Here is a 14,004-nt window from a genome sequence, read left to right as displayed (position 1 = left end):
ACAAAAATCGGGTTGCAGCACACCCACGCAGTTTTACAAACCCTTTTTAGTGCATCTAGCTCACAGACTTCCCAGAGACCTGCTTCCTCTTCCTATAAGAGACATTATCCAACCACCTCATCGTCTTCCAAGCCCTCACCACAGAAGAGACAGAAATCGCAGAAGCCTCAGAAAGCAGCTCACTCTTTTTGACTTGCTTCTAGAGAGCATAGCTGCAATACCCCCATCTCAGCCACCTTCCCAACCCAATCAACAACGCTGGACTCTCATTACCACAGACACCTGGTTCTCAAAGTCATACAGGAGGGTTATTCTCTTCATTTTATCACCATTCCTCTAAACAACCCTCCAAGAGAGTCCTCTTTTACATCTCAACAGATGTCTCTTCTTCTTTAGGAAGTTGAAGCTCTACTTCAACTGAATGCCATAGAAGTAGTACCCCCTTCCCAGAAAAATCAGGGGTTCTACTACAGGTATTTTCTAATTCCAAGGAAGACAGGAGGTCTTTGTCCCATTCTCGAACTCTGAGCTCTCAACAAATATCAACAAAAAGAAAATGTATTCATTTATTCAATTTTCTATACTGTTCTCCTAGGGGAGCTCGGAACAGTTTACATGAATTTATTCAGGTACTCAAGCATTTTTCCTTGTCTGTCCTGGCAGGCTCACAATCTTTCTAATGTACCTGGGACAATGGGGTGGGGATTAAGTGACTTGCCCAGGGTTACAAGGTGCAGCATGGGTTTGAACCCACAGCCTCAGAGTGTTGAGGCTGTAGCTTTAATCACTGCGCCATATGCTATTTCTGGGGACTCTATACCCACTTCTAGAATGATTGGCTGTGCTCTCTACACACACATTCCCATCCATCTGGAACACAGAAAGTGTTTTTGTTTTAGTGTAGGTCATCGTCATTTTCAATACAAAGTTCTACCATTCGGCCTCACTTTATCTAAAAGAGAATTTACAATGTGCCTAGTAGTGGTAGCAGCAACCTTGTGCTCCCACGGGTTTCAAGTGTTTCCTTATCTAGACAACTGGTTAGTAAAAACTGTATTGCCTCAAGCAGTGCACTCAGTTACACAAGTGACCATAGTTTTCCTCCAGCTTCTAGAGTTTGAAGTAAATTTTCCAGTCTCATCTTCAACCCAGTTCAAGGAGCTGTGCTCAACATGATTCTTCTATGAGCTTTATTACCCCAACAAAGACAAAACACCTTGCTTTAGCTTTTCACTCATGTATCATCTCTACAAAACATCTCAGCAAGAAACATGATGCGTCTCATGGGTCACATGGCATCTACAATTCATCTAATTCCCTTCACTTAACTTCATCTCAGATCAGCTCAGTGGAGCCTAGCATCTCAGTGGTCTCAGGCCATGGATTCCTTTTCCCAATGGATCAAAGTCACCTCACCTCTCCATCAATCTCTTCAGTAGTGGTTGAATCCAGCAAATCTCTCCAGAGTTTTGCTATTTCACAACCCTCCATATCAGAAAGTACTCACAATGGAAGCCTCCACGTTTGCATGGGGAGCTCATCTGGAGAGCCTCCGGATTCGGGGACTGTGGTCTGTTAGAGAAAAGAGGCAGATAATATCAACATGTTTGAATTACGGGCAATTCGCAATGCCATGAAGACATTTCATGATCGTTTTTCCAACCAAGTCCTTGTTCAAACAGACAATCAAATGTCTATACTAAATCAACAAGCAGGAGGGAATGGGCTCTCTTCCTCTATGTCAAGAAGTCGAACACATTTGGAACTGGGCAATTCCTCGAAACATATTTCTCAAAGCCATATATGTCCAAGGCAAACAGAATGCCCTAGCCCAGGGGTAGGCAATTCCGGTCCTCGAGAGCCGGAGCGAGGTCAGGTTTTCAGGATATCCACAATAAATATGCATGAGATAGATTTGCATCTCAAGGAGGCAGTGCATGCAGATCCATCTCATACATATTCATTGTGGATATACTGAAAACATGACCTGGCTCCGGCTCTCAAGGTCCGGAATTGTTTACCCCTGTCCTACCCGACAAGCTCAGCAGATTTCTTCAGCCGCACAAGTGGACTCTCAACTCGAAAGTCTTATGCCATATATTCTCGATTTGGAGGACTGGAAGCGGATGCATTTCTTCTGGATTGGTCACGCAAGTTCCTAAATGCATTTTTGACAATCCCTCTGGTTCTGAAGAAGTTAGTCAAACTCAAACAAGAGTCAGCTACCATGATCCTAATAGTTCCTCGGTGGCCCAACAGCTTGGTATCCCTCGACCTGACTTCAGCAGATTATAATCTTTCTGACTCTGTACAAGCCATTATTTCTGCTTCCAGAAAGCCTTCTGCTTCCAGAAAGCAATGCTATCGACTCAAATGGACACGCTTCATTTCATGGTGTAATCTCCATCAACTCGATCCTTCCACATCTCCTATTTCTTCAGTATTGGACTACCTTCTCCATTTATCCAGTTCTGGACTTAAGACCACTTCGGTTAGAGTTCATCTCAGTGCTATTATTGCTTACCATGCTTCTATCAACAATAAACCGTTAGCCATTCATTCACTTGTTTTTAGATTTATGAAAGGTCTCTTGAACTCCAAACTTCTACTAAAACAGCCTCCAGTTATCTGGGATCTCAGTGTATTCTTCACCAGTCTGATGAAGCCGCCATTTAAACCACTGGTAACTACTCATCTTAAGTGTTTCACTTGGAAAGTGGTCATCTTGATCAGTGTCACTTCTGCTCGGAGAGTGAGTGAACAGGCGTTGGTTTGTGATCCACCGTTTACAGTATTTCATCATGATAAAGTAGTTCTTAGAACTCATCCTAAATTTCTTCCGAAAGTTGTCACAGAATTTCACCTTAGTCAATCCATTGTGCAATCTGTGTTCTTTCCAAGGCCTCATTCTCACCCTGGAGAAACTGCTCGTCATACATTGGACTGTAAACATGCATTGGCTTACTACATTCAGAGGACTAAGCCACACAAGTCTTCACCTCAACGGTTCATCTCTTTTCATATTAACAGATTGGGTCTACTTGAATACAAATGAACTATTTCCACATTGTTAGCGGGCTGCATTTTCTTCTGCTATGTTCAGGCTGGGCTACAACTCGAGGGACATGTCACAGCACACAAGGTCCAAGCTATGGCAGCATCAGTGGCTTTTTTATGTTCCAATTTAATTGAAGATATTTGCAAAGCAGCTACTTGGTCCTCAGTTCACATATTTACATCTCACTATTGTCTAGAATCCTATTCAAGTTTCAAGTTTATTTAAAATTTCTTATACCGCCTAATCAGACTTCTAGATGGTGTACAATAATAAAATTTAAACAACATAAATCAATAGTAAAACGAAGTTAAACTTAATTGCGGCCAAACAGTGTTACAGAATTTATTTTCTTCCTAATGGACAACTCTCCCTCCATCCCATTTCAGTAAGCTAGGGAGTCCCACATGTGAGAAAATGCTGCCTGCTTGTCCAAGGATAAAACACAGTTACTTACCGTAATAGGTGTTATCCGGGGACAACAGGCAGATAGTCTCACATTCCTCCCAACTCCCCTGGTTGGCTGCTTAGCTTGCTTACAGAACTGAGGAAGCGCGAGCCGTCATCGGGCGGGAAGACACATGTACGGTGCGGGCAGTCTCGAAGCTTCTTAAGAAGTTGGTAACAGTACACTTTTAGCACTGTCCGTACCGGGCTCTGTGGTTGATGTCACCCACATGTGAGAATATCTGCCTGCTGTCCCCGGATAACACCTGTTACGGTAAGTAACTCTGCTTTCTGGTCGCATGCAGACTTCTTGTGTTTCAAGCATTTCTAACTTGGTCCTTAATCCATACTTTCACATCTCACTATTGTCTAGAATCCTATTCAAGGCGAGAAGGTTGTTTTATTCAAGCAGTATTACAGAATTTATTTTCTTCCTAATGGCCAACTCTCCCTCCATCCCTTTATATTCATCTGGAGAGTCCCACATGTGAGAATATGTCCTAGGATAAAGCACAGTTACTTACCATAACAGATGTTATCTGGGGACAGCAGGCAGATATTCTCAAATCCCTCCTACCTCCCCTGGTTGCCCATTTTAGATTGCTTGCGGAACTGAGGAACCGCGAAGCCTACGTCAGATGGGAAGGCACTTTCGCACATACACGGTGTTGGCAATTACATAGTAACATACATACATAGTAGATGACGGCAGATAAAGACCCGAATGGTCCATCCAGTCTGCCCAACCTGATTCAATTTAAATTTTTTTAATTTTTTCTTCTTAGCTATTTCTGGGCAAGAATCCAAAGCTTTACCCGGTACTGTGCTTGGGTTCCAACTGCCGAAATCTCTGTTAAGACTTACTCCAGCCCATCTACACCCTCCCAGCCATTAAAGCCCTCCCCAGACCATCCTCCACCAAACAGCCATATACAGACTCAGACCGTGCAAGTCTGCCCAGTACTGGCCTTAGTTCAATATTTAATATTATTTTCTGATTCTAAATCCTCTGTGTTCATCCCACGCTTCTTTGAACTCAGTTGTGAAGTTTCTTAAACTTAAAAGTGACCGTTCACTTTTGACACTGTCCTTACTGGGCTCCGTGGATGACATCACCTTACATGTAAGAATATCTACCTGCTGTCCCCAGATAACACCTTTTACAGTAAGTGACTGTACTTTATAGCTGCAGCTTCAGCACCCTGGAGTTGTGGGTTCAGGCCCACGTTGCTCCTTGTGACTCTGGGCGGGTCACTTGATTCCCCATTGCCCCAGGTATATTAGATAGATTGTGAGCCCACTGGGACAGACAAATGCTTGAGTGCCTGAAGAAATTCATGTAAACTGTTCTGAGCTCCCATGGGAGAATGGTATAGAAAACTGAATGAAATAAAATAAATAGCCTGTGGAAAACAGTCACCAGTCTCTGTAAAGGCGCATTTTTACTATAAGCGTGGCTTCTTTGTGGTCAGAAACTCGGGTGGTCCCCCCTGAGGAGATTTGTAGAGCAGCAACTTGGTCCATTCTATATATGTTTTCCAAGTTTTACAGAGTGGAAGTAATGGGAGGACCCCGCCTTTGGGCCCTCAGTGTTATGAGCTAGCACCAAGGTCCTGCTCTAGATTCCTGGGACTGCTCCAGAATGACACACCTATTAAAATAGAAAAATATATTAGGTTCTTAACTTGCCAATATATTTTCTAGTAGATAGGTGAGTGATTCTGGAGGCCACCCTGTCAGTTATTTCCTGCGCCTGCATACTCTCTCAGTCAGAAAGTTCATATCCAAGCCTGAAATTTGGATGTCAATCTTACCGTAAGAGTATAAAGAATAGTCTATTGCTATAACACTTTAGGGTATCATTTGAGCTCTGTAAAGGTTTGTTTGGCTTGTTTGCTTCACTGTTTTGATTTGTTCAACAGTAATGTTTAACATGTTTGTTATTATTTCATAGCAGAACAGAGTTGTACTTAGGGGAGTTTCCCCCTACCCCTTCTTTACATGTGTTTCTATATGGGACTATCACCTGCTTTGGTACAAACTGAAGGTGGCAGCAGAGCCCTCGAGCCCTTTAGTGAAGGTGGGATTCAAAAGCTGGAGGGGATTCTTTCTGCCTAGCTCACGAGCACTAGGGATTACGTCAGTCCAGAATGACACACCTATCTACTAGAAAAGATATTATCAAGATAAGAACCCAATCTTTTTTTTTTTTTTTTTTTTGCAGATATCACTGATCCTACTTAAGTTTTCCTAACCTATTGTATGTCACAAGACTCCTGACACAGTGAAATATCTGGCTAGTAAGGTTATGACCTGATCAAAACATTTGTCTGTTTCAGTATTGGCCATCGGGTGGATTTTGAACACCTTAGCTTGGCTATTCGAAATACTAAACATTCTCTGCTGCACAAATACTGTTAAGGGGCGAATCACTTGAACTATTTTCATTCTCTGTTTCCATCCACTGGTAGATGGACTGGTCTGAGAGGATTAAAGGAAAGAAAGTTGTCAGGCAAGGCATAATTTTTCCTTTCTCTATCTCAGCAGATGGTAGGTTGTACAGTCTGGTGGTCTTGGTTCCCTGGCCTAGCTCCCCAAACTGCTTGCCATGACTGCATAGTTTGAGTCTAAGGGCCACTCCCAGGTTGTCTAGTCCGTGTTCTGGACCTTGTCTACCTTTATAGCTTGACTATGCTGACCTTAGTCATGTATTTTAGCAACCACTAGATGAGGTTTGTGACTTGGCTCTTTAGGACCCTACCTAAGGGGTACAGGCCCCATTCCCCAGCCCTGCTTGCCCACTCATTCTGTTTGGTTGTTATCTTCCCCTACAATTCCTAGGCAGGCAAATATATATATATTTTAAAAAAAAAAAATCCTAATTGGCTTCACTTGGTTTAACATTATTCCCTGGTGCATTTTCTGATTAATATTATACACCACTTGAATTTGTTATGAAAGGCAGTACAGGTCTCCCTCCATATTCACGGTTTTGGGATAAACAAATTTGGTTATTTAAGAACATAAGAACTGCCATCTCCGGATCAGACCCATGGTCCATCGAGTCCGGCGATCCGCACACGCGGAGGCCCAGTCAGGTATACACCTGATGTAGTTTTAGTCACCCATATCCCTCTATGCCTCTCGTAAGGAGATGTGCATCTAATTTGCCTTTGAATCCTAGCACAGTGGATTCCTTAATAACCTCCTTTGGGAGAGCATTCCAGGCGTCTACCACTCGCTGTGTAAAGCAGAACTTCCTGGCATTTGTCCTGGACTTGTCCCCCCTTAGCTTCAAACCATGTCCTCTTGTCCGTGTCGCGTTGGACAATGTAAATAATTTATTTTCCTGCTCTATTTTATCGATGCCTTTCAGCATTTTGAAAGTCTCGATCATGTCCCCTCGCAGCCTCCTCTTCTCAAGGGAGAACAGTCCCAGTTTCTTGAGTCGTTTCTCATATTCCAAGTTCTCCATACCTCTTATCAGCTTCGTTGCTCGTCTCTGCACCCTCTCCAGCAGTTTTATATCCTTCTTTAGGTTGGGAGACCAATGTTGGACACAGTATTCCAAGTGCGGTCTGACCATTGCTCTATAAAGCGGCATTATGACTTTCTCCGATCTACTCGTGATTCCTTTCTTTATCATGCCTAACATTCTGTTTGCTTTCTTTGCCGCTGCCGCGCATTGTGCCGACGGCTTCAGGGTCCTATCCATCAGTACACCCAGGTCCTTTTCTTGTTCGCTCTTACCCAGAGTTGCGCCTGACATTCTATACTCGTGTTCCTTAGTCTTACTACCTAAATGCATTACTTTGCATTTCTCCACGTTGAACTTCATCTGCCATTGCTCTGCCCATTTCTCTAACTGATACAAGTCGCTCTGGAGTTCCTCGCTATATTGCTGCGATCTGATTGCCCGGCATAGCTTTGTGTCATCTGCAAACTTAATGATCTCACTGGATACTCCTTCTTCCAGGTCATTGATGTAAATATTAAATAGGATCGGCCCAAGAACCGAGCCCTGGGGCACACCACTAGTCACTTTCTCCCAGTCTGAGAACTTCCCATTTATGCCCACTCTCTGCTTTCTGTTTTCCAGCCATTTGCCTATCCACCTGTGTATATCTCCCTCTATTCCATGGCTTTGTAGTTTCCTGAGAAGTCTTTCATGTGGAACTTTGTCGAACGCCTTCTGGAAGTCCAAATATATTATGTCCACCGGCATTCCACTATCAATTTGCTTGTTCACGGTCTCAAAAAATTGAAGTAAATTCGTTAAACATGATTTCCCTTTCCTGAACCCATGTTGACTGGGTTTCATCAAGTCGTGTGTATCTAGGTGCCGGACTATGCTATCCTTGATCAGTGCTTCAACCAAACAAGCAGCCTCCCTCCCGCCTCTACAGCTTACCTTTGAAGCCCTGGTGGTATAGCTGTGAAGCAAGGCAGGAGTGATCTTCCTACACTCTTGCCTCGTAAAAGAACACAATAAAAAATGGCTGCTGCAAAGTCCTGTGTCGGTCTTGCGAGACTGCTACGGGAACTTGAGGCAGCCATTTTTGACAGTGGATCTCACTTCACTTCTACTTCTACAGGGTTTCAAAGGTAAGCTGTGGAGGGGTCCAGGAGGCAGGAGGGAGTCGGGATGGGTGGGGGCCCTAAAGTTATTCATGATTTTTTAATATTCACTAGGGAGCTGTGCCCCTAACCCCTGCGAATATGACGGGAGATGTGTATATTAAAAGCTTAAACAGACATAGAATCTGGAGTGGCTGTCTTGGCAGATGTCCTGTGTGATCTGGTCCACCTGGCTTACCTTTGCTTTGCCATTGGGTGGCAGATGCAACCTCCAAGAAGCTTCTTAGCTGCCATTTTCACGGTATTTGCTATTTGGGTAGGACCTGGAGAAGCTGGTGAAGGATATGGCGGAGGCTAGACCCTTTTCATCTCTCTGAGCTGAGCCCTAAGGGCTCCCAATGCTTCCAGAGGTTGCTCTTGAAGGGTGAGCTATTTTTGACCAGCTCAGTGTTCTCCAACCCAGGCCTTTAGTTCAGGGGAGCCCTAGGAGAGCTGGCCCTTAATCCACGGCAGGCAGAGCTCCAGCAGCCTGTCTTGTCCTACCCAATGAGGACACGCCGAGCACCTTGTTGATGCAAGTGAGGAGCAGGTTGTCCCTCATCCACTGCGAGTGGGCCCACATCACCTTGGATTAGTGGGTTGTGGAGGTGGTTGAGAAGGTATACTCCCTAGAGCAGGGGTGCCCAACACGTCGATCGCGATCGACCAGTAGCTCAGGAAGGCAACGCAAGTCGATCGCGGAGCCCATCCCGGGCTCCGTGATAGACTCGTGTTTCCGTCCTGATCTACCGGGCCGATCAGCCTTCCTCTCCAGTGTTCTCTCTAGGGCCTTTTAGCTGGGCGGTCTGCCCAGCTATCATCTGCCGCTGCTGCTGAACATTAAAAAAAAAAACCAAAAAACCGGCTTGGAGATTTCAGCCCGTAGCGAACTTATGATCCGTGGCTCTAACGTGTGCGTGTCGGCTTCCCTTCTCTTCCCTCAGAAACCGGAAGTTATGTCGGGGGGGGGGGAAGGGAAGCAGCACGCACATGTTGAGAGCCCTGAAGCAAGCGTTCGCTATGGGCTAAGGCGGGAGACAGGTTAGTGAAGCATTTGCTCTTCTTGCTGACGGGTCCTGCCTACTTTCTGTTTCCGCAAAGGCAGGACCCGGCAGCATTTCCCCCAATAGGTCGATCGCGATCTTGGGCCAATCAGCCTTCCTCTCCCCGACGGCAGAATTGACGTCGGGGAGAGGAATGCTGGTCGGCCGAAGCAGGGACAGCTTGGGGCGGCGTTGGCTTTCAGGCCTGTTATTGGTGGCGGTTTGGGTCCTGGTCTCCGATGGCAGTGGCTTGGGGGAGGGCAGGGAGAAAGAAAGAAAAAGGGCAGGCAGGGAGACAAGGAAAGAAGAGAAACAGAAAAAAAAGAAAGGGAGGCAGAGAGAAAGAAAGGGCAGGGAAGAGGAAGGAAAAGTTGGGGGAAGGAATGAGGTCTGGAGGAGAGGAAGCATACAGGCTAAAAGAAGGGAAGAAAGATTGGATGCACAGTCAGAAGAAGAAAGTGCAACCAGAGACTCATGAAATCACCAGACAAGGTAGGAAAAATGATTTTATTTTAAATTTAGTGATCAAAATGTGTCTGAATTTATATCTGCTGTCAATATTTTACACTAAAGTCCCCTTTTACTAAACCGCAATAGTTTTTTAGCGCAGGGAGCCTATGAGCATCGAGAGCAGCACTGGGCATTCAGCGCAGCTCCCTGCGCTCTAAAAACTGCTATCGTGGTTTAGTAAAAAGGGAGGGGGGTATATTTGTCTATTTTTGTATGGTTGTTACTGAGGTGATAGTGCATAGAGTCATCTGCTTTGACCTCTTTGAAAAACCCTGGAATAGGAGTGATAATTAACATTTTCTATGCGTACAGTGTGCGTTGTGTTTTTTTTAAAATTTTATTGTTGGTAGATCATTTTGACTTGGTCATTTTAAAAGTAGCTCGCAAGCCCAAAAAGTGTGGGCACCCCTGCCCTAGAGCTTGCTTGCCCCATTCCCAATGCCTTCATAAGAACATAAGAACATAAGAAATGCCTCCGCTGGGTCAGACCCGAGGTCCATCGCGCCCAGCAGTCCGCTCACGCGGCGGCCCAACAGGTCCAGGACCTGTGCAGTAAATTTCTATCTATACCCCTCTATCCCCTTTCCCAGCAGGAATTTGTCCAAACCTTTCTTAAACCCCAGTACTGTACTCTGCCCTATAACTTCCTCTGGAATTGTATTCCAGGTGTCCACCACACGTTGTGTAAAGAAGAACTTCCTAGCATTAGTTTTGAATTTGCCTCCTTTCAACTTTTCCGAATGCCCTCTTGTTTTTTTATTTTCTGAAAGTTTGAAGAATCTGTCCCTCTCTACTCTCTCTATGCCCTTCATGATCTTGTAAGTCTCTATCATATCCCCTCTTAATCTTCTCTTTTCTAGGGAAAAGAGTCCCAGTTTTTCCAATCTCTCAGCATATGAAAGGTTTTCCATCCCCTTAATCAGTCGTGTTGCTCTCCTCTGAACTCTCTCGAGCAATGCCATATCCTTTTTAAGGTACGGCGACCAATACTGGACGCAGTACTCAAGATGTGGACGCACCATTGCCTGATACAGCGGCAGGATAACTTCTTTCGTTCTGGTTGTAATACCTTTCTTGATTATACCTAGCATTCTATTCGCTCTCTTAGCGGCAGCTGCGCACTGTGCTGTCGGCTTCATTGTCATGTCCACCATCACCCCTAAGTCCCTTTCTTGTGCACTCTCATTCAAAAACTTCCCTCCCATCACATAATTATACCTCGAGTTTTTGCTTCCCACATGCAATACTTTACACTTCCCAACATTGAATTTCATCTGCCATCTCTCTGCCCATTCCCCTAGTTTGTCCAAGTCTCTTTGCAATTCTTCGCAGTCCTCCTTTGTCCGAGCTCTACTAAATAGTTTGGTGTCGTCCGCAAATTTTATTATCTCACACTTCGTCCCTGTTTCTAGATCATTTATGAATATGTTAAAAAGCAGCGGCCCGAGCACCGAGCCCTGCGGAACACCACTCGTGACCTTTCTCCAGTCTGAGTAGTGGCCCTTCACCCCTACCCTCTGTTTCCTACCTTCTAACCAGTTTCTGATCCATCTATGCACGTCTCCGTCCACCCCATGGTTCTTCAGTTTCCGGAGTAGATGTTCATGAGGCACCTTGTCAAAGGCTTTCTGGAAATCTAGGTATATGATGTCTATGGGGTCTCCTCTGTCCATTTGTTTGTTAATTCCTTCGAAGAAGTGCAGTAAGTTAGTCAGGCACGATCTTCCCCTGCAGAAACCATGTTGGCTGGTTTTCAGAAGTTCGTTTCTTTCAAAATGTTTATCGATGTTTTCTTTTATCAGTGCTTCCACCATTTTCCCCGGAACCGAGGTCAGACTCACCGGTCTGTAGTTTCCCGGGTCCCCTCTTGATCCCTTTTTAAAGATGGGCGTTACGTTGGCTATCTTCCAATCCTCCGGAATCACACCTGTTTTCAGAGATAGGTTGCAAATTTGCTGCAGTAGTTCTGCTATTTCCTCCTTTAGTTCCTTCAGAACCCTTGGATGGATTCCATCCGGACCCGGCGATTTGTCAGTTTTTAGTTTTTCTATCTGCCTGTGAAATTGGCGGTTACAGTGGTTGTCGGCGGTAAAGAGGGATGAAGCCTTGAAAAAGCTATTTAGGCGAAACATGTCGGCTATGACATCCCTTATAAATATTGACATCTCGAGCCAAGAGGACTTAGCCACAGTTTTAAGCTAAGTATAAAACTACAAAAATATAAAAGAATAAAAAGTTAAAAAGTTTAAGAAAAATATTTAGCTCTATGAAAAAGATCATTAGACCCAGTGACGAGCAGACACGTAAAGCTCAGGACAATGAAAAGTTTGAGTCCTGAGTGGTGCCACTGAGGGTCGGTTAGGACCTAATATGGTTGCTTGTGTAGCAGGAAAGAAAGTAGTTCCTAGCTACTACATTGATATCCGTAGGTAACAGCATTTTTTGTGGAAACACTCAGGTTGGTGATCGCCTTGGTATGACAAGGTGAGCTCAATGACCCTGTATCTCATGGAGACCTGCCATTCCCATGGCAGCCCATCACAGGTGTTTTCTTTCACTTTTATGTTTTTGGATGCCTGGTTCTGGTTTTGGATCTTGCCACCCACACCTTTTCCAAAGTTGTGGTAGTTGCTATTTATTTACACTGCCAGTGAGTCGGGGTGCATCCTTATCTGGACAACTGGCTGACTCAAGTGACTCATCAGCAGAGGCCAGCTTGGCCACTTAAGTCATTTCTCAGCTGGAGACCTTAGACTAAGTCATGAATTGGAGCTAACTGGTTCCCTTGCTGGCCCTGGAGTACTTGGGAGTCCATTTCAACACTGCCCAGGGATGGTGTTCCTCTTGGAGGACTGGTCAGAGGAGCTTTGAGCACAGAAGTGTAGATTGAACGAGCTTCTGATTCCCATGCAGATCTGGGCTCCATGGCAGTGAGGCCGGAAATAGTTCTTGAGCAAGGGCTCATATATGGCCCCTGCAGTGGTCCTGTTGTCTTAGTGGGCTCTAGTCTCTCAAGGCTTCTACTCTGCCTCTATTACCCAAGCTAAGAATTAGTCTGTCTTGGTGGGACAGCACAATTCAGCTCCTAAGGGGAGGGGGGTGTACTGCTGCATCCCCCACAGTTAGTGCTTGTCACCCTAGATTTTTTCCTTAGCTGGGGAGCTCATTGATGCCTTGAGGTTTAAGGAACTTGGGCACTTCAGGAGGTGGCTTTGTCCACCAATCGTCTGGAAACACAGGTGGTTCACCTGGCTCTGTTGGAATTATGTTGCTCCTTCGGGAGATGTCCCTCAAGGTGATATAAGCCACCATAGTGGCATTATCCAGCAACAAATAGAGAGACCAGGAGTCAGGCAGTAGCCTTGGAAACAGTGTGCCTTTGTTGGTGGGTAGAGACACATCTGTAGGCCTTCATAGTGGTCCTTATTGCAAACAAGGACAATGTGCAAGCAGACTTTCTCAGTTACTCTCACACCTGGATACGGGAGAATGGGAGTCGGAGCAAAAGGCCATTGAGCTCATTGTGGACTGCTGCCCCCCCCCCCCCAACTGTTAAATCTGATGGCCTTTAGAGCCAGTGTGAAAGCAAAGTATTTCTTTAATCAGCAGAGGGAGCTGACCTCTCAAGGGATAGATGTCCTAGTTCAGCTATCTTCAGTGAAAGAACCCCTCTGTCTTGCTTCCATAGCCTCTAATAGGCTATCTATTGCACATAATTCTGTGTCATCCTTGTCTGATCTCGCTAGTAGCTCCAGATTGACCTCACCAGCTGTAGTACATAGATTTCATGCATCTGTTGAAGAGTGACCCTTTCCCAGAGGTGGGTCCTTCTCTGGCAAGGGCTGGTAAAAATAGAAGATCTGAATCCTTTCTGGCTTATGGACTGGCCATTGAGAGGAGGTGCTCAGAGAAGCACAGTTTTTCTCTCACACTGGTTTCTACATTGCTATGCTATTAGAAGTCCTCCACATTTATGGTTTATGTCAGGGTGTGGAACATTTTTGAAACCTGGTATGTGGGATGGTCTATCCCCTTGGAATTCTCAGGTCCCTGATATTCTGAGCTGCTTGCAGCAGGGTGTTAGGGCTCCCTGAGGGTCCAACTAGCTTCTTCTTCTAGTGTTTGGGCTAAGATGAAGGACACTTCCTTGCCCTTGAATGTAGACTACTCATGTTTCCTGAGAGGCATGGAACAATTCATATATGCCCACCAATAGTCTCTCCTTTCCATTGTGGGATCTGTCTGATTCTTGGGAGTGCTAGCTAAGATTCCATTTGAGCCTCTGCACTTGGTCTCCATTAAAGACCTCTCTTAAATCAGTCTTTCTGGTTG

General features: G+C 45.1%; 1 protein-coding gene across 2 annotated transcripts in view; it reads left to right on the top strand.

The window, feature by feature from the left end:
• LOC117364663 (RNA-binding protein 14-like) overlaps positions 1 to 14,004 on the top strand; it is a 90,921-nt gene that overhangs the window by 17,127 nt on the left and 59,790 nt on the right. The window lies entirely within an intron of this gene.

This window comes from Geotrypetes seraphini, chromosome 8, assembly GCF_902459505.1.
Source record: "Geotrypetes seraphini chromosome 8, aGeoSer1.1, whole genome shotgun sequence".
Taxonomy (NCBI): domain Eukaryota; kingdom Metazoa; phylum Chordata; class Amphibia; order Gymnophiona; family Dermophiidae; genus Geotrypetes; species Geotrypetes seraphini.
This window is presented reverse-complemented; position numbering and strand designations above follow the sequence as displayed.